This window comes from Rhinoderma darwinii, chromosome 2, assembly GCF_050947455.1.
Source record: "Rhinoderma darwinii isolate aRhiDar2 chromosome 2, aRhiDar2.hap1, whole genome shotgun sequence".
NCBI lineage: Eukaryota > Metazoa > Chordata > Amphibia > Anura > Rhinodermatidae > Rhinoderma > Rhinoderma darwinii.
This window is the reverse complement of record NC_134688.1, coordinates 42,256,046-42,279,369: the sequence shown is the minus strand read 5'-3', so window position 1 is coordinate 42,279,369 and position 23,324 is coordinate 42,256,046. Positions and strand designations below refer to the sequence as shown.

Sequence of the window (23,324 nt, the reverse complement as noted above, 5' to 3'; positions counted from 1 at the left end):
GAGGAGAGGATAGAAGCAGCTTTCGCTGTCAGCGATCACACATGTATCCCCTATCCTGTGGATAGGGGATACATGTATTTTGTAGGACACACTGTAGGTCGCATTTTTTTGGGAGGGAGGACGCTGTATGGCGTTCCCTACAGGGGGGGGGGACGCTGTATGGCGTTCCCTACAGGGGGGGGCTGTATGGCGTTCCCTACAAGGGGGGCTGTATGGCGTTCCCTACAGGGGGGGCTCTATGGCGTTCTCTACAGGGGAGGGATGTATGGCGTTCCCTACAGGGGGGGCTGTATGGCGTTCTCTACAGGGGGGGCTGTATGGCGTTCTCTACAGGGGGGGCTGTATGGCGTTCCCTACAGGGGGGGCTGTATGGCGTTCCCTACAGGGGGGGCTGTATGGCGTTCTCTACAGGAGGGCTGTATGGCGTTCTCTACAGGGAGGGCTGTATGGCGTTAGCACTGTCCAATAAATATACAGTAAACAGAAGAAAATACGGTCCAGCAATCCTCATGACAATGTGATGACTTTATTAGAAAAACATTTTATAAACCACACGGCATGTTGAAGTGATGATACAAGACTGCTTACGCGCTTCGAAAGCCAACTACATTCTTCGCAAATGTACGCCATCTCCTCCAAACAGTCAATTACATCAGAAGTCCAGTTCCTTGTGCTGCGTGACTCGTGGACGCCCTATCCGTGGCGATATCCGTGTCCTTTCCACTGCTTCTCACTTGAGTCCTGTAGGCACAAAAAACATTCTGCAAGTTTCCATTGTCATCCGTGCCTGCAGATTCTGCTTTAATGATGCAACTCACTCAACTCCTTGTCTATTTCATCGTTTACTGATGCCTCTTTTAGATGCGACAGATGTATTTTTTTTTATACTTACCAGCCTCCTTCACAGGCACCATCCCTTTTTATTGGCACCTGATCAATAAGGGGGTCCTGCTCCACCACCATAACACTGCAATACTAAACAAAATCTTCCATAGACATCACAAAAACTAGACAAGCCTTTCCTCCCTTATGTTTCCCAACATTTCCTGGGACAAGTGTGTGTAGGTAGAAATCAACAAACATGTTTCCTGGCCCCAAACTTTACCCCCTCTTTCCAGTAAAGGATTGGCTTTCGGTATCACACCTCCTTGCTTTTACCTTTTTACTTTATCCTGCGTAAACATTTTTTTCAGCATCTTAAACGTCTTGCCCATTAGCCCATCTATCCCCAACATCAGACCACTTATCATCATCTGACAGATCAGAATCAGACTCAACCAGCTACTGTTGCCTTCTTCTGCTTCTCTTTACATCCAGATGCGCTGCTCCTGTAATTCCAAACATTGTGCCAGTACCCCGTGTTCTAAACATTTTGGCAACCCCAAGGTGTCCCTCTCCCATGTTGAGATTATGAGGCCCTACTGGGATATTGCTGCCTTCATCGACCCTGGATCCCTGCGCAAGGATCCTGGCACTTGGCCCATCATCGTGCCATGTTCCCTCAAATTTTTGCTAGAATGATACCATTGAGGATACCTGCCTTGCTTCCTTGATGCCATTTGCTCCAAACAATCCAGTACACCCCAAGTCCAGGTCCTTGTGCTGCATGACTTGTGGGGGCTCTATACGTGGCAATATCCTGGCACCTTCCATTGCTTTCCGCTTGAGTGCTGTAAATATAAAAACATTCTGCCAGTGTCCATTATCACCTATGCCTGCAGATTATGACTGTGTAATGAAACTCACTTAAGTCCTTGTCTATTGCATCCAGGCCTTGACACATCGCAAATGTTCTTGGCAGACCAAAGCTGTCTAAAATCCCCCTACACTCCCTCACCCAATTACCTTACACCTACGTTCAGTCCCAAACCGAGCCATGTGGCCAGCATTTTGGACATAGATAACCCTAACTTACATTATGCCTATTCCTACCAACTATCCAAGGTTCCCCACTGCTACGCCTTTCTTGGCATTTTGCCCGCTCATTACTTTTTCAATGTACAGAGCTACTGGTGGATACTGTATATAGTAACTAATGATGGACATACCGCATATAGATGAAATATTACTTCAGAGAGTCCCCCTGGCAGCAGGCAGCCGATCTCAAGAAATTCTGGAACAAAAAGTATAAACTGTGAAGATATTATGACGTGCGCTTAGTATGGTTCATCATATCAACAAATATATGTTCAGCCTATTGAAAACATCAGGGAGATTGTTCCCACAGTCTTGTCATGTGTCTCTATAGGAACATTCTGGATGACATCACATTATAGAATTTCTATAGGTTGTTATTTGCTATAATACTTACATATATACAGTGGATCTTCTAGCATGTCGGCTGTCACTGGTGCCACATATTCAGATGTTATAAATATCTGTAAAATACATAATGGGTTTAATGCACATACATAAAATAACCCCATATCTATAATGAATAATAATATATTTACTTTCACACATTTCATTTTCTATCACAGGGCGAGTCCAATGCCCCTCTGCCACACAAATAACACCAGCAGTATAATGGCACATAATAGTTGGAGGACCCTGGTATAGATTTTGTATCAGTGACCAGGAGCTTATTGTTATTCTTCTATATAATCTTATCCTTAATGGAAAACTTCTAATTTGTCTTTTGTGGAGTCTTGTGGACTGGAGTAGAGAGAGTAGAAAATGGTAAATTGGATTTCTGGATTCAACAGACAAAATAATTATTAAAGGGGTTTTCTGACAGTTTCATAAACCTTAGTCTAAGCCGCATATGGCTAAAAATAACAAATTTTCCCTACTCATTTATTAAATTCCCTGTGGCTCCTGCGCTGGTGGTTCTGTTGTCTTTAGTTGCTAGGCCACAGCGGTCATGTCCGTGTGGATGGCATGTCACGTGGCAGCTATTGTGTCACATCCAGGGCCGGCCTTAGGTTTATTGGTGACATGTGCAGTATCTGTGACGTCCTCCCCCTTATGATGCACCATGTAGTGTCCAAATAATTTAATCATACAGTGCCCAAATAACATCACCCAGTCAATAAACTAGGGATTGTATCTTTCTGTTTTTTTATATTATATGTTTGGGCCCTAAATGCCGGATCGGCAGTGTAAGTTGAGGGTGCCTAGGCCATCTATGGTGGTAGTGCCCTCTTCAGTATTGACCAGTAATACACACTATGTGATCATTTAGAGATGCAGTTAATAAAATACACTGACCTTGGACTCTCCTACTGAATACATCCGACTGAATGTAGAACGTTATGTGATGTGAGGTGGAGGGCTCTGCTTAATCTTTGATCTGCCCTCCTGGGACGTGGTTATCATTAACTCTTATGAGGAATTAATTCTAGGAGAAAGAAAGACAATGTATTAGGACAAATCTCAATCAATGGCAACATTTCTATCTAGAACAGAGTCCAGTCCCCAACCAGTGTAAAATTACCAAAGGGGTAAATAGGATGACCGGCTGGGGTCCAGGGATTTGGGGTAGCCCACAGCTCTGGGGCTCCATACGCCCCTGAAATTGGTCAAACAATAACGGCGCAGGGAGGAAGCGAAATGTCTGACCCGGTTGGTCGTCTATTAGGTGAGTATAATTTTTTATTTTATAGGAGCAAAGGGGGCACTATTAATATGGGGGATAAAAGGACTGAGTCGGGGCTTAGAAAAGGGGGCTTCATAACTGTGGGGCCATACAAAAGGGGCATTCTGACCCAGGACATACAAAAAGTGTCATTCTAACTGTGGAGGGTATTGGTGGATACTGCATATAGTAACCAATAAGAGACGCACCTTGCATAGATTAAATATTGCTTCAGAGAGTCCCCCTGGCAGCAGGCAGCCGATCTTAAAGGGAATGTGTTGCCAGAAAAACATGTTTTTTTTTAAAAAATTAAACATTTAGTGTGTGGGTGATTAAACATTGTTCAAATTTTTTTTATTTTTTTGCACGAGTCCATGTAATATTATAAATTATTTCTAATTTATAATACTACCCATTTTTGGTCACTAGATGGAGCTGTTCCCAAAATTGCAGCATTGCAACATTGGGTTAAAAGCCCTCGCTCTAGTGAGCTCTCAGCATCCCCCCCTCCTTTATCCTGGCTAGTGCCGGGATAAACGAGGGGTTTGAACGATGTAACCTCCTACACTGTGTGTCGCCATTTTTTGAGCTAACCCACAGTGTAGTAGGTTTACATACAGTAGTAAACACACACAAACACGAACATACATTGAAATCTCTTACCTGCTCCTGCCGCCGCGGCTCCCTCCGGCCCGTCCGCTCCGTTTGCTGCCGCTGGTGCAAGTGCACAAATCCGGAAGCCGCGACCGGAAGTAGTAATATTACTGTCCGGCCGCGACTTCCGGTCCACAGGAAAATGGCGCCGGACGGCGCCAATTTCGAATAGGACTGTGTGGGAGCGGCGCATGCGCAGTTCCCACACAGACGCCGTACACTGCAGTCAATGGGACGGGAGCCGTTCGCAGTCCCTATGGGACTGTGGCTGCCGTATTCCATGTCTGTATGTGTCGTTAATCGACACACACAGAAATGGAACAAAAAATGGCAGCCCCCATAGGGAAGAAAAAGTGTAAAAATAAGAAAAAGTAAAACACAAACACACAAATGAATATAAACGTTTTTAATAAAGCACTAACATCTTTAACATATAAAAAAATAATTTGTGATGACACTGTTCCTTTAAGGTGTTCTGGAAAAAACAATAATTGTGTAGTTTTATTTCTCCAGACAGACGTGTGCTCAGTATAGACCACCCAACAATGAAGGAAATGTACATTAGGGCTCATGTACACAGCAACTTCATGTGGACGGACCTGTATGGTGGCGCACAGACTGCAGTACTGGTAATGTAGACACTCTGTGTGCGCTGTGTGCTCCCCCATAAGCCAAATGTGTATTAGGAAATTACATAAATAACAAGTCCCTTATATATTACTAATACCATAATATCTTCTTTATGGAGCATTTCTATAATAATAATAATATAAAGCTGCAGCAAAATTCCCAGCGTTTACTTTTGCTACATGTGGATGAGTTTTTGAGACTGTAACTATTCACCTGTAACACTTGTGAATTTTGCCGCGCAGCAAGTCTGCAGCGTCTGAATTCAGCTTTATGGCGTAGAATATAGTACTCAAATACTGCAATCATACAGTGCCCTAATAACACTGCCAGACAAGTATTGTCTGCCACACTGTAATGTAATCCATTATCAAGGAATTGTATCTGCATCCTGAGCAGTGCCCTTTACTTTTTTTACATGAAGAGTGGGATTGAGTGTTCAAGCAATGGGTGCCCCAGACATCAAGACCAGTGGCGCCCCATTCATTAGTGACAGGCAGGGGCGTAACTAGGAAAGACTGGGCCCCATAGCAAACTTTTGACTAGGGCCCCCCCTCTGCTGGGTATCACGCAACCCCCCCCCCCCCCTTTGTAGATAGTGCCTCCCTATAGATTCCACCACACAGCGCCCCCCTATAGATAGCACCATACACAGCCCCCTGCAGATAACGCCATACAGCCCCTCTGTAGATAACGCCATACAGCCCCCCTGTAGATAACGCCATACAGTCCCCAGTGTAGAGAATGCCATACAGCCCCCCCTGTAGATAATGCCATACAGAACCCCTCTGTAGATAACGCAATGTACCCCCCCCCAAAAAAAAACGGCCTATAGTTTGTCCTACAAAAGACATGCATCCCCTATCCACAGGATAGGGGATACATGTGTGATCGCTGGCAGCGATAAGGAGAATGGGGGACCGAAAGTCCCCCGAAGTTCTCCATGACTAACCTCGGACTTCCGGCGTCTGCGCAGTTCAATAAAAATGAAAGGAGCGCTGGTCACGCATGCGCACAAGCGCGACCGGCGCTCCATTCATTTCTACGGAGCTGCCGACACAGACCCCGGAAGTCCGAGGTTTGTCATGGAGAACTTAGGGGGGACTTTCGGTCCCCCGTTCTGCTCATCGCTGCCAGCGATCACACATGTATCCCCTATCCTGTGATTAGGGGATACATGTCTTATGTAGGAACAACCCCTTCAGTGGCATCGTGCTGTAGCAGCCATAGCGGCTGCTAGCGGAGCCTGCTGCCATGGGAGGGGGCCGTGCCGGCGGGTGGCACGGGCCCCCTCATGCTGCAGGCCCTGTAGAAGTCGCTACGGCTGCTATAGCGGTAGTTACGCCACTGCGTATAGGTTTGTACGGCGTAAAACTACAGCTCCCTGCATGGCCTGAACAATGATAAGGATATGCTGGGAGATGCGGTTTCACAAAAAAAATCCTATCACCATCATCTCGCTGCAGATCATACAGTGACTACATTACTGATTAGAGGCAGAATAAACATTTACATTAAGTGACTCACCGGTGACGTCTCAGATTCTAGTTCTTTTCTTCTCCCTCCGGTTCAGACATCTATGATGGATTTCTACCGGCCATGACCCATTTCTGCAGTTTTCCGTTCAGATGTCTTCAGCTTCTCACTTTTAAAACATTTCTGCACCTGTAAACAAAGTTAAAATTCTCAACACATCTAAATATAACTGTCACAAACACACAACGTGCCCCCTGTAGATAGTGCCCCCTGTAGATAGTGCCCCCTGTAGATAGTGCCCCCTGTAGATAGTGCCCCCTGTAGATAGTGCCCCCTGTAGATAGTGACCTACATAGAAGCCCCTGTAGATAGTGCCCACATATGGACTCCAGAGCTGCAAGGCAATAGTGCTAACCACTGAGCCACCGTGCTGCCCTACATATAGCTTCCCCTATAGTTCTTGCTCCACGTATAGCCCACCTCTGTACATAGTGTCCCACATATAGCCCACCCCTGTAGACTGTGCACTACATATAGCCACCCTGTTGCTAGTGCCCCACAGGTAACCCACCCCTGTATATAGTGGCCCACATATAGAGCCCCCTGTATATAATGGCTCACATATAGAGCCCCCTGTATATAGTGGCCAACATATAGACCCCCCCCTGTATATAGTGGCCCACATATAGAGCCCCCTGTATATAATGGCCCACATATAGAGCCCCCTGTATATAATGGCCCACATATAGAGCCCCCTGTATATAATGGCCCACATATAGAGCCCCCTGTATATAATGGCTCACATATAGAGCCCCCTGTATATAATGGCTCACATATAGAGCCCCCTGTATATAGTGGCCAACATATAGACCCCCCCTGTATATAGTGGCCCACATATAGAGCCCCCTGTATATAATGGCCCACATATAGAGCCCCCTGTATATAGTGGCCCACACCCCCACATATAGACCCCCCCTCTAGCTACTGCCCCACATATAGACCCCCCTGTAGCTACTGCCCCACATATAGAACCCTATATATAATAGCCCACATAAAGATGACCCCCCCCCCCCACTATAGATAATGCCATTCACATTTTTATGAGGGGAAAAAAACAAAAACTTGACATACTCACATTCTCCGGTTCCCACGCTGTTCACTGGCGATGCAGACATCCTCTCTTCTGAGCATGTCTGCAGGAGCTGAACGAGCGTCCTCCAATGACGCTGATTGGCGGGGCAGAATGACTTGCCCCGCCAATCAGCACCTTCTAAGCATGGAAGCGGCGCGATGATGTCATCGCGCCGCTAGCCAATCAGTGTCATTGTAAGGCACTGGATGGTCAGGCACGGAACATGCCCGGCCATTCAGTGCTAATACATGTATTTGGCTGCCGCTAGCACTGGGGCCCCCTCCGGTGCTAGCGACACCTACAGGCATGAGAGGGCCTGTGTAAGGCTCGGCGTCGCGGGCCCCACAGTAGCGACGCTACCGCTGTAGTAGCCATAACGGCTGCTAGCGGCGCCACCGGGCCCCCTCAAGCCCCGGGCCCCGTAGCAGCCGCTACTGCTGCTACCGCGGTAGTTACGCCACTGGTGACAGGTGATGCACCCAGTGTAACCGCACAGGTCGCACACCCCTAAGACAGGCCCTGGATGAACAACATTGGGGAATTTGTTCCCACAGTCTTGTCATGTGTCTCTATAGGAACATACTGGATGCCATCAGATTATAGAATTTCTATAGGTTGTCATTTGCTATAATACTTACATATATACAGTGTATGTCCTAGCATGTCGGCTGTCACTGGTGCCACATATTCAGATGTCATAAATGTCTGTAAAATACATAATGGAATAAACATAAAATAACCCCATATCCATAATGAATAATAATATATTTACTTTCACACCTTTCATTTTCTATCACAGGACGAGTCAGACATTGAAAACATTTTGTAATGTTAGTGTAAACCCAGGGAACATAACTATAGGGGTGAAGAAGTTGCAGTCACACCCAGGCCCAGGTATCCATGACTGACATTAGGGGGGGTCACAATGTGGGCAATTTACAAATGCCAATCCCCAATGCCCCCATCTCCTAGAGGAATCCCGATTTTCGCTGCTAGAAACGCGATGTCAGTGAGAGACGCACCCAGGCGGAAAGGCAGCTGCTGAGTTGCCCAGCCGCTTCTAAAACACAAGCAGTGGAAGGGAGCCAGCGCAGCGCCCCGTTCCACCTGCTGGAGGGATGCACCCTATGTAATGGCACAGGTCGCACACCCCTAAGGCCGGCCCTGGCTACTGCTGAGCCTTATTAGGATAATATACGGTAGCTTTTTAAGACTATTTAATTAAATTAAATTAGACATCATATTGAAAACGACTGAGAAGTCACATTCCACATTACGGACAGCTGCAATTCTCAGACAATGGTAAGGGTATGTTCACACACTTAACTAAAAAACGTCTCTAAAATACAGAGCTCTTTTCAAGGGAAAACAGCCTCTGATTTTCAGCCATTTTTTAAACCACAAACATTTTTTGAGGCGTTTTTACCAAAGTTCTTGGAGCTGTTTTTCTATTGAGACAATGAAAAACGGCTCCAAAACGGCCGAAGGAGTGAAATGCACTTCTTTTTACAAGGTGTTTTTTATGCGCCGCTTTATCAAACGCCCACGTAAAATGCACCATCGGAAAAAAAAAACAGTTTTTCCCATTGAAATCAATGGGCAGATGTTTGGAAGCGTCCAGCCTCCGTATTTTCGGCTGTTTTTCGGGGTGTTTACGGCCAGGAAAACGGCTGAAAATAGGCTGTGTAAACATACTCTGATGTACTGAGTTGTAACTTTAATGAGAAAATATGAAACATTGAAATCTGAATGTAAAATGTTCAGTTGTTACTTGCATTAATAGAAACATTTTACTGGAACTTGAACTCTAGAATTAATGATAAAATGCTGCATCTTACCTGTCAATCACACAGTCAATCACAGTCCCGGTCCAGACGTCATTGGCAGAAATTGTAAAAAATATGTAATCCAGCTGCACATAGAACCTAACGGCTAGTACTGCCTATGACATCATCAGTGACATCATAAGCGGCTGCAGTATCTGTTACATCATCTAATTATCTCCTACTGCCTGGATAGACTGTCTGTGCATACACTGGATATAGGCGTTACATGGGACTGCTGTTTATAAACATGGAAGAAAGATACATGTGTGGTTATAGGGGCTACGACTAAGAACATGTAATGTATGAAACGTGTAATCTGTTACTAGATGGATTTTATACTGTAATACAGATATAGCCATCTTTAACTTGACTCTGATAACTTGTTGCAGCGTGATACTTTCTTGATCCCGCAGCACTCCGTGTTTCAAGTGTGCGTGAGTAGGCTTCCACGCCAATGTGTAAAAAATGGGAACTCAGCACTCCAAGGTATTATGCAATAAGTGATATTTGATTTCACATATAGCGAAAAGTAGTAATCCAAAAATAATGGCGCCATTACCCAACAGCGACCGAGGTCACAAGCGCCGCATATCCGTGTCTAAAGAAGGTTGAATGTATAGACCGAAACGTTAAAAACCTATTTTTGGATTACTACTTTTCGCTATATGTGAAATAAAATATCATTTGTTGCAGCGTGATATCACACAACAAAAACCATTGAAAAAGTCAAGATAAGGGATTGTTTATTTAATGCGTTAAAAGTCAAGGTAAAGACGGCAACATCTGAACTAATAAAGGATACATTTTATTGAATTTCGTTTTAGGCTACATTCACACAACAGTAAAAAACGTCCGCTTTCAGAACAATGATGTTCTATGGGTATATTCACACGGCCTTTTTTTAACCACCCGTGAATATTGGCCGTCAAAAAATAGAACATGTCCTTGTTTTGGCCGCTTTCACGGCCAGACGGCCCCCATAGAAGTCAATGGATCAATTTTTAACGGCCGTCAATACATGTAACAGCCGTTAAAAACGGTTCTGTGATTTGGGGATTCAAGAGCCGAGGGAACTATTGGCTCCCTTGCTGGTAATCTGCGGCGCAATGACACATACTCACCGTTGCAGCGCCGTCCTCTACAGGTGTGGTCTCTAGTCTCATGGGTTCTGCGAAGGTGACGAGATGACGTCCTCGCGTCGCCTTTGCAGAACCAGTGAGACTAGAGATCACTCGTGACGTAGATGGTCATGCATCGGTGAGTATGTAGGGCATTCAGGCGGACAAAAACTACGGATATTGTTGCGCTCACTACTATGGTAGCATGGCGCTAGTACAGGGGACATTGTTGTCTACTGTAGCAAATTTTTCGGCACAGTCCTGAATTTACAGAGAGAGTCCCGGAAGATTACCACAGGGAGGGGGGGTGTGGTGCTTTCTCCGGAGAGGTGTCTATGTCATCATCTACAGGGGGGCTGTGTGCCATCGTCTACAGGGGGCTGTGTGCCATCGTCTACAAGGGGGCTGTGTGCCATCATCTACATGGGGCGGTGTGCCATCATCTACAGGGGGGCTGTGTGCCATCATCTACAGGGGGGCTGTGTGCCATCATCTACAGGGGGGCTGTGTGACATCATTTAAAGGGAGGCTGTGAGCCATCATCTACAGGGGGTCTGTGTGCCATCATCTACAGGGGGTCTGTGTGCCATCATCTACAGGGGGTCTGTGTTTCATCATCTACAGGGGGTCTGTGTGGCATCATATACAGGGGGTCCGTGTGCCATCATCTACAGGGGGGCTGTGTGGCATCATCTACAGGGGGGCTGTGAAACAATCATGACAATGACCTTTGTTTGGGTGTTTTCAGGGGGTTGGGACAAAAGAAGCCAGACAAATGAAATTCATCAGTTTTTTTAACGGCCATGAAAAACGGATGCAAAATGGATGTCAAACGGCCATTAAAAACGGACAGACGGACTGGAAGTGTATAAAAATTTGCAGACACAATGATGCAAAACGGGCATGAAAAACTGACAGTTGATCAGTTTTTTGTTTTTTTTTGTCAAACTTTGTTTATTGTTTTTTTCCAAATTTTTTAACATACATGTTATAAAATACAATTCGGATGAATCATTTGTATTAGAGATACATATAATTCCATTGTTAATTACATAACACTTTAATACCTTTCGTGACAACATCATACAAGATTCCCCTATTCCATTTAAATTTGCATCCAATATTTCTCTTTTACTTCTCTACTTCTTAACTTGCCATCAACCGTTCCACATATTGTCTCTGTATTGGTGTTATGACTCCTTACCATTGGTAGACACATCATTCGATCTTGTTACTACTTTGTATGGCGATGAGACCTACAGATACCCACTGTTTCATTCCTCTAAGCATTCCATATATCCCTTTGTGTCATTTAGGAAGTTCAACCAAGGTTGCCAAATACTATAGTATTTACCTACGTTTCTTAAGGCCAGATAGCTTAGTTCCTCTAGTCTCGACATTTGAGCTATTTTGTTTAATATTGGGTAATTGATGGGGAGGTTGTCTTCCTCCAATTTAGCGGTATCAAAGCCTTTGCTGCTAAAACTAATTGTGGCCACAGTTTCTCCCGTGAATGACCTGAGGGGTTGACAGAGTGAAGGTTCAGCAGTAAATAGGTAAGTGTTAAAGTCTGTGCTGTGGGGCAAATAATTGTCAGAATTCATTGTACTTTTCTCCAAAAGGATTGAATATTTGTACACTCCCACCAAATGTGCGTATATGTTCCTACCTGTTGGTTACATCTCCAGCAAAGGGGAAATATCGTTGGGTCTATACGATGCAATAGTTCCGGCGTTTTGTACCATCTAGTGACTAATTTATAGGAGGTTTCTTGTAGGTTTATGCACCTAGAGGGCCCGCTGCTGGATTTATAGATATATTGTATTTCCACCTTTGTAAATTGAACCTTCAGCTCTTTCTCCCATGATAAGATATGTGGTAAATCGCTCTTTCCCTTCATGGAAGCTAGCTTCTTATATAGTAAGGAGAGGGATTTCGGTATTGGTGTTGCTGAGGACAGCAGTGACTCAAACCATGTCAGTGGTCTGATAACAAAGCCATGTTTTACCAGAAATTTATAGTTTGAGAGCAGTTGTAAGTACTCCAGATAATGTATTCTCATTTGAGGGTATTTACCTCTAATGTACTCTAATGAGGGAAATTTATCCATGTGTACAATGTTTCCTAAGGCCACTTCTCTCAATTCTGATCCCATGCAGATATGAGCCCCTTCCCTCTTCTCTTTAAGCCCTAATAGATCACCTAGTGTTGTCAGTAATGTAGGAGTGTGACAAACATCTTCTTCTAGTGACAACTTTTTCCATACAGCTAATACCGCTTTTGTGAGGATATTAGTGGTTGTATCATTCATGCCAGGCAACACTGACCGTATTAACCTCTGAGTTAAAGGCCTACCACTCACCTCTTCTTCTATATATACATATAGTTTGTGTCGTGTTACCCCATACCAGTCTAGTATTCTGTTCATCTGAGTAGCTTGGTAGAAGGTTTGGAGGTCTGTGATATTTTTTCCCCCTAGTGCTTTTGGTCTAATCAAGGTTTTGAACGCCAGCCGATGTCCCCTTCCGCCCCATATGTATCTTAGCAGTTTCTTGTTAATGTTATGAAAGTATTTTTGTCTTAGGTAAATTGGCATTGTCTGTATCAGGTAGGTTATATTGGGAATTATCAACATTTTTATTAGGTTACATCTGCCTAGCCAGGATATATATGGTAATTTCCAATTCGTCAGTATACTCTCAATTTGTGAGATCAAGGGTTTATAGTTCATTGAAAACCATGAGTCCGGGGAAGGTGCAATCTGTATGCCCAAATACTTAATCGAGTTTAATGACCATTTAAATGGGGACGAAAGCTGGGTCTCCGCTACCACCTCTTCAGAGCACATGATGTTCAATGCAACCGACTTATCTGGGTTAATTTTAATGTTAGAGATTCCTTCAAATTTGACAAACATGTCGGCCAGTATGGGGAATGAGATTTGTGGGTTTGAGGTTAATATCAAGAGATCATCAGCGAAGGATGCCGTCAGGTGTACTCTGCCCCCAATCTCCACCCCTTGAATCTGTTTGCATTGACAAACTTGTTGAATCATCGTTTCAATAGCTAAGACAAATAAAAGAGGCGATAGCGGACAACCCTGTCTCGTTCCATTCATAATCCGAAAAGGGGGGGGTAGGATACCATTCACTCTAACCTTTGCTGAAGGACAGGCGTATAAGGCCATAATTTGCTTAATCATGAGTTCCGGTAAGCCAAATTTGTGAAGTGTTTTGACCATAAAAGTACAATCTACGCGGTCAAATGCCTTTTCGGCGTCGGTAGATAACAGTGCCAAGGGAATTTTACGTCTACGAGCCAGCTGTATCAGATGTAGTACTCTCAGTGTGTTGTCTCTTCCCTCCCTCCCCGCTACAAACCCCACTTGCTCCATATTGACCAAATTCGTTATCAGCAGCCTCAGTCTATTCGTGATGATTTTAGCATAAATTTTTATATCTACATTTAGTAATGATATCGGTCTGTAACTACTACAAAGAGCCGGGTCTTTTTCAGCTTTGGGGATTATAGAGATGTGTGCCTCTAAAGTCTGACGGGTAAACCCACTACCCTCAGATATTGAGTTATATGTCGAAACCATATGTGGCAAAAGCAATTCTTGAAAGGTTTTGTAGTATACCGCTGGGAGCCCATCAGGTCCCGGGCTCTTCCCCAGAGGCATACCTTTCAAGGCCTCTTCTACTTCCGTGGGAGAGAAGGGTCGAGACAACACTTCTCTCTGATTGTCGTCTAGCCTAGGAAGATTTATATTCTCCAAAAAATTATCTATTTCTTCGCTTCGCTGTGCAAATTGTTCCCTGGATTCCTGTGCTCTTATCCCATATAAAGCCTCATAGTAGGTTTTAAATTGTTGTGCAATATTTTCTGTTGTTGTGTGTTTTTTCCCATTTTCTGTCTTGATTGTTCTAATATAGGCTTGGTCCTGTCGTTTTTTAGCCATTAGGGCCATGAGTTTTGACCCCCTATTCCCGTGAAGGTACACTGCATGTTTGGAGTTTAAATATGCTTTGGAGGCTCTTAAGTTAAGTATCTGCTTGAGGTGTTCTCGTTGTGTAAATAACTCTCTTTGGGTCTTTGCTGCCAAGGATAATTTATGTTGTCCTTCTAACTCTAAAATTTTCCTCATAGTCTCATCTATTTCCTGCATATGAATCTTTTTAGCACGAGAGCCAATAGAAATGAACTCACCCCTAATTACTGTATTGTGTGCCTCCCATGTGTTAGCCAGTGATATATCTTCATTTATATTTTCTTTAAAATAGTGACTAAGGCTATCTGAAATCCTCTGTGTGTGTACCGAGGACCTCAGTAGTGTTTCATTTAATCTCCAGACATTTGACGATTTGGGTAGAGACATTACCTTAAAGCCCATAACCACCGGGGCATGATCTGATACTACAATTTGTTTAATTGTTATTGCGGACACCTTAGTGAGCTGTGGGGCTTGAACAAATATATAGTCCAGCCGTTGATAGGACTGATGGGGCGCAGAAAAGTGTGTATAGTCTTTAACCGTTGGGTGAAACGACCTCCATGTGTCTCTCAATTGTAGGTCTGCTAGTGTTTTTTGTAGCAATCTAAGACTCCTATACGATTGCTGTGAGCTACCTTTGGACGAATCTAGCAATGGCTCTAGAGTAGAGATGAGCGAACTTATCAAAAGTTCGGTTCGGCTAGTTCGCCGAATTTCACAAAAAAGTTCGGTTCGGACCGAACTAGTTCTGACCGAACCTGTCACTTACGTGCGCCGAGCATGCTACTGTCCAGGGTGCTGATAGAGTTAATGGGCTGCACTAACTCTTTCAGCAACCTTCACAGTACATGCTCGACGCGCGGAAAATACCATTTAAATGTAATAAAAAAATAAAAATTATACGTTCGTACTTACTTTCCTCCTGTCCGGCCTCCAGCGATGACGTTTCATCCCTTTCGCCGCTGCAGCCAATCACAGGCTGTAGTGGCGGTCACGCACGTCAGGATGACGCTTCATCCCACGTGACCGCCTCTGCAGCCAATCACAGGCTGCAGCGGCGACATGAATGAAACGTCATCGCTGGAGGCCGGACAGGAGGAAAGTAAGTATGAACGTATTATTATTATTTTTTGGCATGTATGTATGTTGGCATGTATGTATGTATGTATATCTGTGCATGTATGTTTGCATGTATGTTGGCATGTATGTATATATGTGCATGTTTGTATGTATATTTGCATGTATATATTTGCATGTATGTATGTTTGCATGTATGTATTTTTGCATGTATGTTGTCATGTATGTATGTATGTTGTCATGTATGTATATATGTGCATGTGTGTATGTATATTTGTATGTATGTATGTATGTTTGCATGTATGTTTGCATGAATGTATGTATATTTGCATGTGTGTATATATATATATGTATGTATGTTGTCATGTATGTATGTATGTTGTCATGTATGTATATATGTGCATGTATGTTGGCATGTATGTATATATGTGCATGTGTGTATGTATGTATATTTGCATGTATGTATGTTGTCATGTATGTATATATGTGCATGTATGTTTGCATGTATGTTGGCATGTATGTATACATGTGCATGTTTGTATGTATATTTGCATGTATATATGTTTGCATGTGTGTATGTATGTTTGCATGTATGTATGTTTGCATGTATGTATGTTGTCATGTATGTTTGTATGTATGTTGTCATGTATGTATGTATATATGTGCATGTATGTATGTTTGCATGTTTTTATTTTTGCATGTATGTTTGCATGTATGTTTATATATATGTGCATGTATGTAATTATGTTTGCATGTATTTATGTTTGCATGTATATTTGTGCATGCTTGTATATATGTATGTATGTATCTTTGCATGTTTGTTTGTATGTATGTATGTATGTTTTCATGTGTGTGTGTATGCATGTATGTATGATAGTTTGCATGTATATATGTGTGTATGTTTGCATGTATGTATATTTGCATGTATATATGTGCATGCTTGTATATATGTATGTATGTTTGTATATATGTATGTATATTTGTATATATGTATGTATGGCCATGTATGATACTGTCTGCTGGCGCCCTGTATCTAAGTCAACTTTGCGGCAGGCTTCTATACATGGTATAACAGTCAGTATCACACATTAAACTGAATCTAAGCCTACAACATGTTTTATTTCATTATTTAATTTTTTTACAGGTTTGGTGTTTTGACTACGTCGGTTTCGAGGACTACTTCGATGACGGTTTTTTTTCTACAATAAAATGGTTAATGAGGGTTGTGTTGGGGGTGCTTTATTTCAATAAAATATTTTATCTATATCTTTGTCTTTTCAAATTTTATTATTACCACTTTAGTAATGGCCGCTGTCTGAGTGACAACATCCATTACTAATGCGAGGCTTAGTGTTAGCCGGTGCAGAGGCTAACACTAACCACCATTATTACCCCGGTACCCAAAACCACCAGGGGTGCCGGGAAGAGCCAGGTACGATCCAGTACCCGACCATCTGTTGTGATGGTCGGGCCCTGGGGCGGCCGCAGGCTGGTATTATGAGGCTGGGAAGGGCCAAAAACAGTGGACCTTCCCACCCTTGTAATGCTAGGCTGCTGCTGCTGTGTTGTATCTGGCTGGTTATAAAAGTGGGGGGGACCCCACGTCATTTTTTTAAATTATTTATTTATTTACATTTTTTTTTTAAAAAAGACATGGGGTTCCACCCAATTTATCATAACCAGCCACATACAACACAGTGTTATTAGCCTGGGAATGGACAAAACCAGTGGCCCTTCCCACCCATGTAATGCCAGACTGCTGCGGCCTTGTATATGGCTGGTTATTAAAAATGTGGGGGACCCGTCTATTGCTAAATTTGTTAAATTCCAAAAAAAAAACGACGTGGGGGTCCCCCCCATTTTTATAACCAGCCCGATACAACACAGCAGCAGCAGCCTAGCATTACAAGGGTGGGAAGGTCCACTGATTTTGGCCCTTCCCAGCCTCATAATACCAGCCTACGGCCGCCCCAGTACCCGACCATCACAACAGATGGTCGGGTACTGGATCGTACCAAGCTCTTCCCGGCACCCCTGGTGGTGGTGGGTACCGGGGTAATAATGGGTGGTTAGTGCTAGCCTCTGCACCGGCTAACACTAAGTACCGCCTTAATAATGGACGCTGTCAATCAGCCAACTGCCATTATCTAGGCACTAATAAAGTTTGAAAAAAAAAACACAAAGACAATTCTTTTTTATTGAAATAAGAAATGCCCAACAAAACCCTCGTTAACCATTTTATTAAAATTTGAAAAAACGCAGATCTACGCAGTAGTCCAATGAATCGTAGATGTAGTCCAATCGGTACATCAAAATCTGCAACAACATAAAAAAACAGTTATCAATGTGAACAATACCAATACTTCTACTCACCTACACACATATATACACGCACACACAAACAAACAACCATACACAGACACACACATATATACACAAACACAACAAGATATACACACACACATAAACAGACAAACACGCACATATACACAAACTCACACATATACAAACAAAAACACACATATCCAAACACACACACACACAGATATACACACATACACGAACACATATACACAAACACATATACAAACAAAAACACACATACCCAAACACACATATACACAAACACATATACACAAACACACCCATATATACACACAAACACACACCCATATACACATACAAAAACACACACAAACATCTACACACAAACATATACACAAATACACCCATATATACACAAACATATACACAAAACACATATACACAAACACACCCATATATACACACACACACATATAAAAACAAAAACAGACAAAGTCACATACCCAAACACACATATATACACAAACACACACATACACAAACACGGTTTCTTTTAAATGCTGCTGGGGAACCCGCTCGATCCACTATATACGGCTGCGCTACAGTGCAGCATTTAAAAGAAACAGGATCCTGACCTGTCCATAGAGTTTAAGGCAGCACAGAGTATTTCAGGAGATGAGCGTGCAGATTCAGTGCTGCTGCGAACTCTGCTCTTACCATTACGTAGCTCTCAGTCTGTTACCTCTCCTCCACTCCTGTCCTCCAGAACACCTTCACATGATTGGCAAGTCACCACGTAATGGTAAGAGCAGAGTTCACAGCAGCACAGAGTATTTCAGGAGATGAGCGTGCGGATCTTGTGCGGGGTGGTGACTTGCCAATCACGTGAAGGTGTTATTGAGGACAGGAGTGGAGGAGAGGTAACAGACTGAGCTACGTAATGGTAAGAGCAGAGTTCACAGCAGCACTGAATCTGCACGCTCCTCTCCTGAAATACTCTGTGCTGCTGTGAACTCTGTTCTTACCATTACGTAGCTCAGTCTGTTACATCTCCTCCACTCCTGTCCTCTATAACACGTTCACATGATTGGCAAGTCACCACCACGCACAAGATCCGCACGCTCATCTCCTGAAATACTCTGTGCTGCTGTGAACTCTGCTCTTACCATTACGTGGTGACTTGCCAATCATGTGAAGGTGTTCTTGAGGACAGGAGTGGAGGAGAGATAACAGACTGAGAGCTACGTAATGGTAAGAGCAGAGTTCACAACAGCACTGAATCTGCACGCTCATCTCCTGAAATACTCTGTGCTGCCTTAAACTCTGTGGACAGGTCAGGATCCTGTTTCTTTTAAATGCTGCACTGTAGCGTAGCCTTATATAGTGGATCGAGCGGGTTCCCTAGCAGCATTTAAAAGAAACAGGATCCTGACCTGTCCACAGAGTTTAAGGCAGCACAGATTATTTCAGGAGATGAGCACGGGCAGCCGTTCGTTTTTCCGAGCCGTGCTCCCATCATGCACACGACCGTAAAAACACCCGTTATTGCGGGTCGTAATTACGACCCGCAATAACGGGCTCATAGACTTCTGTTACCCACGGGTACCTTTCCGTATTCTCACGGGAAGGTGCCCGTGCCGTTAAAAAAATAGAACATGTTCTATTTTTCTATTTTACGGGCCGTGCTGCTATAATTATAATGACAGCACGGTTCGCAAAAGCGGCCGGCTGCCCGTGGCCGGCCGGCCGTGCTCGTACTTACGAGTCGTAATTACGAGCACGGCCCGTAAAATAAAAAAATAGAACATGTTCTATCTTTTTAACGGCACGGGCACCTTCCCGTGAGAAAACGGGAAGGTACCCGTGGCTAACAGAAGTCTATGGGCCCGCTATTTCGGGTCGTAATTACGACCCGTGATAACGGGTGTTTTTATGGTCGTGTGCATGAGGCCCCGTAATGACGGGTGGCTACATGTGTGCACCCGTCATTACGGCAGCGTTGCTAGGCGACGTCAGTAAGGGTATGTGCACACACACTAATTACGTCCGTAATTGACGGACGTATTTCGGCCGCAAGTACCGGACCGAACACCCTGCAGGGAGCCGGGCTCCTAGCATCATATTTATGTACGATGCTAGGAGTCCCTGCCTCTCCGTGGAACTACTGTCCCGTACTGAAAACATGATTACAGTACGGGACAGTTGTCCTGCAGAGAGGCAGGGACTCCTAGCATCGTACATAAGTATGATGCTAGGAGCCCGGCTCCCTGCACTGTGTTCGGTCCGGTACTTGCGGCCGAAATACGTCCGTCATTTACGGACGTAATTAGTGTGTGTGCACATACACTAAATAGTCACTGTTCAGGGTGCTGAAAGAGTTAACTGATCGGCAGTAACTGTTTCAGTACCATGGACAGTGACTACCGATCACAGTACCTGTAAAAAAAAAGACGTTCATACTTACCGAGAACTTTCTGCTTCCTCCAGTCCGGTCTCCTGGCCGTTGCCTTGGTGACGCGTCCCTCTCGACATCCGGCCCGACATTCCTTGATGACGATGCAGCCTTGTGAGCGCTGCAGCCAATCACAGGCTGCCGCGGCCTCTGCAGCCAATCACAGGCTGCAGAGGCCTCTGCAGCCAATCACAGGCTGCCGCGTCAGAAAAGGTCGGACTGGAGGAAGAAGAGGGACTCGTCAACAAGACAACGACCGGGTACGTATGAAATGCTTTTTATTTTATTTTTAATCAGCAGCCTCTTTTCTCTATCAGTGATTGATAGAGATAAGTGGCTGCCGATTTGTATAATGTTTTTGACCGGGTTCGGTCAAAACGGGTTCGGCCGAACCCGGTGAAGTTCGGATTCGCTGCGAACCGAACTTTACCGGAAGTTCGGACCGAAACCGGGTTCGGTTGTCCCGGTTCGCTCATCTCTACTCTAGAGTGACATTTAAATCACCTCCTAAAATACATATCCCATGTTGGAACAGCTTCAGTTGTTTCAAAGTGGTTACCAACCATTTGACTTGTTGAGTGTTTGGCGCATAAATGTTCGCAAACGTGATTGGTGTATTCGCAATCAAGCCTTTAACAAAGAGGAATCTCCCTTCTGCATCAGAAAGCTGTGATATATATGTAAAGGGCACTGATTTTTTGATAGCTATTGATACACCACATTTTTTAAATCAGGGTGTTGTGAATGAAACCACTTGTTGAAGTATGTTGTGGATAGCTGGGGCATTTTCCTCTTTGTCAAGTGCGTTTCTTGCAACATCGCCACGTCTGTGTTCTGAGATCTCAGGATCTGGAAAAGTCTATATCGCTTTGTTGGTGAATTCATCCCTTTTACATTCCATGTTGTTACGTGTATGTCGGACATATTTGGTGTAAGTTTAGCAATGTGTTGTACAAGATCAATAACAATATCCTATACAAGTACAGTGGATTACTTAAATAGGTATTTCACAATACGTGATGAACCAGGAGAGGAGAGCATAGAATAAACTGAGCTAAATACACAAAACCTTCAAAAGTGCAGATATTGACCATATATGGCGTAACTCCTCGCGTCTAACTCAAATTTAAAAATTAAACATTAAACATTCCTGCGTAATATTTTAGAAACATTTCGAAAACACGCATTCCAGGTAAGGATACGAGTATCTCTTCAAGAAGTCTTCTCTGGGTCAACTTCTGTTTGGGTGGAAAGTCTCTTCCTACTGTTATGTCCCCGCGCCGTTATTCCTGATGCAGTGATGGTAGGGATCGGGGGTCTCGGAAGCGATGCAACATCCACGATTTGAAGCCAGGACAACGGTCGTTGCGAGTCCATGCCAAGCTCATTGTATAAAGGTGTTAAGTCATCCGGACATCTTATGGTTTTCATAGCCCCATTTATTCCGAAGGCGATCCCAAAAGGAAATAACCATCTGTACTGGATACCTTTGGCTCTTAAAGCTTCCGTCAACGGTTTTAGTTGTCGTCTTTTGTTCATAGTAACTGGAGAGATGTCTTGAAATATTGTGTAATTATAGCCATTGTACATTAACGTATGAGCTTCTCTGGCTGCTCGGAGAATTTTATCTCTGTGTGATGAGTTGGCAGATAACATCTCTTGGAGGGTCTCCATCCTTTGGCTTTGGCCTCAGCGCCCTGTGCGCTCTTTCTACTACTAGAGTGCCGCCTTGGTCGTCTGGTATTAACACTTGTAACATTTTGCTTACTGTCGACAGGATTTCAGTTGGCATGACCGTCTCTGGAATACCTTTTATTCGCAAGTTGTTTCTCCGCCCCCTATTATCTTGATCCTCTACATAGGAGAGAATACTATTAAAATGAATTAGGCAGTTCTCCATTGCGGTAGTTGTTGCTGCACTGTGCGTTATCAATTTGCTTTGGGTTTCCTCTAGTACTTCGACCCTCTTGTGCATTTGTCGCACCTCTTGCTTGAAGTCTACAAGTTCTTTCAGAACCGGTTTCAAAGCGTTTTCAATTATCTTTTGCATTGCCGCTGTGGATATATTTATTGAACCAGCACCTCTTGGAGCTTCCTCATCTGAACTCTCATCTGAAGATTCTAACTGATCTGCTTGTTGGGAGGGCACTTGCTCACTTTTGCGGCCTTCTTTTTTCGATGTAGGAGATTTTTTATGTAGGAATTTATCCATATCTGTCTGTCCTTTTTTCTTCTGTTTGGGGGTGTCCCAGCTATCCATTTTATGTCCTCTGACCATTTTTGAACGCTATGTTTGGTAAGACTCAAAGTATATGTCTTGTGCTTGTCCACCAGTTTCTCCTCTCCTAGTTTCACTTCTCAGACTGGTTCCATTATATAAATAGTTCCAATTTGGGAAAAAATTGGGCCTATGACCCTAATAGGTGTTTTATATCAGTGTTCGTATTAGAGGCTTGAGTAGTCCTCAAGAAAAATTTGAGCTATGCCCATATACCCAGGTGTATACACAGTCCCGCTTGTGTCAATCACTGCTGCTATGTAGCCTCTCTCACCCGTTCACTCCTGTGTGCGCCTGTGTTGCTAATTGAGGTCCTGGTCTCACAGTACCAACAGGCCTCCGTCGCAGGGTTACAGTCTTGTAATATATAGGTATAGTAGTGAGTGAATAGGTAAACCCCACCAAGTCTGTTTACTCACGGCTCAGCAGAGATCTCCTTCCGTCCAACTTATGCTGATATCTTAAGTTGTTGCAGTAGCGGTGTAATGGCGGCGTAATGGCGTCGTACTCGCGATGATAACGCCGTCTCCTTCCCACCTCAAATGCTGCTGTGTGAGAGCGAGAGCAATGCAGCAGGCTTTCATTCCCACTGCCTGGCAGTAGTAATCCGTCTCCGTGTTCCGGTATTCTCCGGTAACACTCTCCGATGTGCTATCCGGAGGGGGAGAGAACTGGGGGAGAGGGTTGCTAGCAGGAGAGTTCTCCTCGTGTCGGCTACTCTTATCGCAGGCCTGTGGCTGGTCTCGTGTTACCACGCCACCTTCTCCAGCCGTCTGATTTTTACCTCT

The 23,324-nt window shown here is 44.0% G+C and overlaps 1 long non-coding RNA gene across 1 annotated transcript; it reads right to left on the bottom strand.

Moving 5' to 3' along the window:
* Positions 1–1,134: 1,134 nt before the first annotated feature.
* On the bottom strand, positions 1,135–3,336 carry LOC142740504 (uncharacterized). Its single transcript, XR_012880739.1, has 3 exons — positions 3,211–3,336; positions 2,312–2,378; positions 1,135–2,113 (listed from the first exon to the last, which is right to left on the bottom strand). It is a non-coding gene; the product is annotated as an uncharacterized LOC142740504 (long non-coding RNA).
* Between the last annotated feature and the right edge of the window lie 19,988 nt (positions 3,337–23,324).